General features: G+C 40.8%; 1 long non-coding RNA gene across 1 annotated transcript; it reads right to left on the reverse strand.

Annotated features, from left to right (window-relative positions):
- Positions 1-260: 260 nt before the first annotated feature.
- Positions 261-4,139, reverse strand: LOC114655827 (uncharacterized). The gene is made up of 2 exons (XR_007935680.1): positions 4,042-4,139; positions 261-668 (listed from the first exon to the last, which is right to left on the reverse strand). It is a non-coding gene; the product is annotated as an uncharacterized LOC114655827 (long non-coding RNA).
- Between the last annotated feature and the right edge of the window lie 1,048 nt (positions 4,140-5,187).

Here is a 5,187-nt window from a genome sequence, read left to right on the forward strand (position 1 = left end):
GATCACACTCAGAGTCCTGACAGCAACTGTGTGCTTCTCATAGGCCATTGACGTCTGAGCCATGGAACGTGCTCATGAGCTAGCAGAGACAAAGAACACCGTGGCTTATGGTTGTGGCTTCAATTCATTTTTCTTCAACAAAATATATTCAGGACACCATCCATCTACCCAATGAATATTAATAATTTGCCTGCTAGCTTTTAAACAAAATTGTGGTTGCTTACTTTTCTTTATTAATAAGCAGCAAGTGGGGCTTCAAATGTCACAATGTATTGATTTTGACCCACGATGGCGAGAGTGCCATTTGCAGAAGGTTTTTTTTTAATCTCAGAGCTGGATTTGCTTGGTTTTTTCTTTCCACCTAATGTTTGTATTCAGTTTCTCAATCAATCAGAATTATTTTTACAGCACACGTTTCATGGTGAGCACAATCATAAAGCAATTAACAACGGATACAATGTGGCCTCACCTGGCGCTTGTCATTTGCTGAGTTAAGGCATACTGCACTTCATGTGGAGGTCAGTTGGTCTGCTTTGGATGAGGCCCCATTATCATATGCACTTTTACCCTAAGTAAAGATGTCAACCTTCAAATGCTTCCAGTCTCAGGTCATGTGTGACCACTGCTTGGGCCATATTAGACTTGGTGGTTTGTTTCCTCAGAAATACCTGCCAGAAGACAAGAGTATTTCAGTAGCTCAATAACAACAGCTGAGTTGCTGTAAATCATCATTGTATATAAGCTGTCAACAAAAATGCTAGACAGGTTTTAGAAAGCTGAGGCAGCAAACTAGTCCATGGACCATTGTGGTGATGATTTTTGATGGTATGGCAGGCAATGTTTGGCTTATACATCAAGGGCTTATGACTAAATCGAAGTAATTCTGAAATTTGTCACCATCCCCAGCTTATTCTTTTTTATTTTGTGCAATGAATTTGACTTTCCATCAAAATCTGTCAAAAACTATGGATATGTCTAAGCTCAGACTTGCTGCTGCAACTATTCCAACTGCAGACATTCTGGGTAGTCTGTTATCGATGTATTTCTGAACAAAATGTGATATTGTCTGGCATCTAAACACTAAAATAGCATTATTGTGTATCCAGTTAAAATTCATTTAACCCACTGTGAATCTTACAAGTTCCCAAGCACATAGGTCCCAAAAAGTTTGAAAAATGTCCACTAGAGGGGGGAGCACAATCAAAAACTCCAGATAGTAACAACAGAGTGCCATGTAGTATCTTTATAAATAAAAGATTGATTTCATAAAAAGGCTCCTTTACACTGTGAAGCTCCAAAGAGTACAAAATACCCACAGGCAATGCCTGCCTAAGCAATTCCAAAAGCAAACAAAGGCCCAATCCAAAATCAAAAAACATAGCACTGTCAAGCCGGGGTTGGTCACAGACCCCCTTCCTGAACAATAGACATCAATAGACGTAAACCAAGGATAGACTGGGCAGTAAGAACACATACTAGGAATGGGTTGGTGCATCAAAAGTGCTCAATGCCTTTATTTTAAAAACTCCAAAAACAATAAAGTCCAGTGAAAGGTTCTTCCATAATAAATAAATCAATAAATAATGCCAATAAAATCAGTTTAATTTGTAGAGGTTAAAAATCCAATGTCTCCTCTGTACACACTTTTAAGGACTCCTCAGCAATTGGAGATATCCACCATCATGCGCAGTCAACCTTCAAATCTGGCTCCTGCTCTTGCCACCATCCCTTGGACTTCAGCAAGGAACTCCATGAGCCCTGCTCCTTTCTTCTGCTGCCAGTGCGAGCCCACTTAGAGCAGTTGGTTGCTTCTACTTCTTTGGGCTCTCAGCAGGAATGACCCACCTCTGGCAGTTCAGTCCACTTGCTTCCTAACAATGTCATTCCTGACCGCTTGCCTCCTCTCGATTTAGCCTCCTGTCCCTTTCTTTTCCTCATCATCCTTTCTTTCTCCATCTCTCTGAAACCTCTACCATCTATTCCGCTCAGGCTCCTTTTTTACATCAGAGGGTGCCAGTGCCCTAATTACAAGCCCAAACCACACATGTCTGCAATTCTCCCATCAATACCTCAGAACTGCTTGTCCATGGTATTTCGTGCACCTACAGAGCTCAAGCGCATGGTTTTTATTCTTTTAAAAACCCCAACGCCATTGAGCACCAATGTGCTTTACTACAAGCACATTGTCAAAAATTTATTTATTTACAAAATAATCAAAATCACAGAAAATCACAGAAGAAAACTCACCACACCCAAGTGGTTTCACCTGAACTGCAAGGAACTGTGGGTTGCTCCTGCCTTTATAGGGCTGAAGCCAAAACCTTGTGGTCATGGGCAGGTGCCCCCACCTCCTTGGGGATCACCCTTAAAACACACAGAACATAACACAGGCACAGATACATAGACAAAATCAAAAACAAAGCATAACACAGAAATAAAACTTGCACATAAAACTTACACAAATGAAAGAAAATTGAACCAAGTAGACATTGTCCATGTATGCCTGGGGACCACCTTCTGGGCTTTGAAGAGGTATGCAGTTCCACCCTGGGACAAGTGGGGGGCACTGATGTTAGCAGGATCATCTTTTCCTCCCTGTAGCATCGAGAAGCCTTTCAAGGAGGACAACTAGCCCAACCCACATTTCTCTGAGAAGGCCCCACCCCTTCTGGCTCAGACAATATAAAATGGAGCCGAACTCGATAGATGGCATCACATATTGACCTGACACTCAAGAGGGACAGAACTCTGACTCTTTTGTTGCTTTGTAATCATGGAAAGGCTGACTGAAAACACTTTGCCTTCTTGCTTACGGGCACTAAAGCTTGCTGTTTTTGTCCCAGTTAAAAGAGATGAAATGGTTGACATGCCAGCTTTTTGTCTATATACCCTGGTCTGCTTTCCCAGACACATTACAACATAAAACAAGGATTTGAACTCTGGCAGGAGAGGAACCCTGGCTGAAATATAACATAACAAGGTAAATCCAATTTACACAATGAATGCACAAAAGTCAAAAAGAAAGATGTTCAGACATTTTTATTGAAAAATATTTTAAATCATGGATTACTTTTAAAATTATCTAGACACAATGGTACACTACAGTGCAGCTTCCTGATCACAATTTGCTCCATAAGAATGCACATTATTGATGCCAAATGTATAAGGAAGCTATGTAGGACATACGTGAATTAGCAGACATTTTCCATTTTGGATTAATTACTTTTGTAATAGATAGATAGATAGATAGATAGATAGTTTATTAATCTCAAGGGGAAATTCACATACTCCAGCAGCAGCATACTAATAAAGAAAATATTAAATTAAAGAGTGATAACAATGCAGGTATACAGACAGACAATAACTTTGAATAATGTTAACGTTTACAAGCCGCCACCAACCCCCCCACCCCCAACCCCCGCGGGAGAATTGAAGAGTCGCATAGTGTGGGGGAGGAACGATCTCCTCAGTCTGTCAGTGGAGCAGGACATTGACAGCAGTCTGTCGCTGAAGCTGCTCCTCTGTCTGGAGATGATACTGTTTAGTGGATGCAGTGGATTCTCCATGATTAACAGGAGCCTGCTCAGTGCCCGTCGCTCTCCCACAGATGTCAAACTATCCAGCTCCCTGCCTACAATAGAGCCTGCTGTCCTCACCAGTTTGTCCAGGCGTGAGGCGTCTCTCTTCTTTATGCTGCCTCCCCAGCACACCACCACGTAGAAGAGGGCGCTCGCCACAACCGTCTGATAGAACATCTGTAGCATCTTATTGCAGATGTTGAAGGACGCCAGCCTTCTAAGGAAGTATAGTCGGCTTCAATAATACTTACAATAATACTTTAATACTTCATTAAACAAAGAGTTGAAACTCAAGATAAATAATGGCCAGCTTGTTTAGCAACTATTATGCTGCATTGTGCCAAATAAAAAATTATTTCAAAGTCACATTAATTGTGATTATAAAATCTCAGGTTCACTCCTGGTAATCTTGATGTAGTTTATCTGCTGCAAGAATTTGTCAACTGACTGGACTGAAGCTTACCTCACTTTAGGGTCCTTCTGCTTTCACACATGAATGTTAAGAGTCAGTGGCATAAGTTTCCTCCAACCGTTTTCATTTGGGAATGAGGATCTCCAAAGCCTGTTGAGGGATATGCAGTTCGATACTCCTCAGAAGGTATACTTATATTTTGTGTAGCCTATAAACACATCACAGCGCCACTTGTTGGTTTGTGAAGGTTATGGCAGTTGTTGTTGTAGCACGGATGTTAGATCATTTACCTAGTAGACTCACTTTTTATTTTAAAAATGAACAGAAATTGACAAATACATGAAATGTCTGAATTGCTACTAGAAATAGTCATTTAAAAGAGGAAAAGTTTAATATATGAACTTTAAAGAGGAGCCACTTAGCCCAACATACTTTAAAGGTGAACTCCATATATTTGTGGCCCTTCATTGTTTTCCACAGGGACCAGTGATGGTGGATCCTGTCATTTCTGGCACACAAGGTCTTGTCAATGGCATTACTTTGTTTGTCCTTCTTGTTAAACGTCACCTCAGTGTTAAGCATGCTTCCGGATCTCTTTCTTCATGTCCTTCTCTAGGATAGCAGCAAGCTAGTGCCACTTCATATACTGAAGTTTGTAATTTGAGAATCTTTTCTCTCCGACCTTGTCCTTCTGTTGCTTTCCTTTCCAGCCATTACACGAATGCATCTGACAGAGGAAGAGTTGGCTCTACTCCAGGAGCTCATGCCACTGCTCATTTGTGGTTGACTGCTAAAATTTTTCTTGTCACTCTCCCTGAAAGATCATGAGTTTTTAAATGGCAGGCGAGTGGCCCATCTGTGGTGGTCTACAATCACATCAATCAGTATAGTCTTGTGCGCCACAATAGCACAGAGGATCTGCTAAGTTTTAAACAGTGGGTTATTTTTTTGTTTTACAGTATTTCAAACATCAGGAAACACGACAGAGACTTTAGCGGGCTATGATCTCATGTCCTATGGGTATTTCCCTGCTGTAATAGTGCAGCCACTGGCAGCCTTTAGACATCCTCACAAATAACTTATTTGACATAAAAAATACGTAGTATTGGAAATTATCACAAAAAGACACTAGAGTAAAGAAAATAAATGGAAAAAAGTACTAAACAGGCACAGTCCAATGAAAGACATAGCTTATAA

The sequence above is a fragment of the Erpetoichthys calabaricus genome, chromosome 8, assembly GCF_900747795.2.
Source record: "Erpetoichthys calabaricus chromosome 8, fErpCal1.3, whole genome shotgun sequence".
In the NCBI taxonomy this organism is placed as follows: Eukaryota; Metazoa; Chordata; class Cladistia; order Polypteriformes; family Polypteridae; genus Erpetoichthys; species Erpetoichthys calabaricus.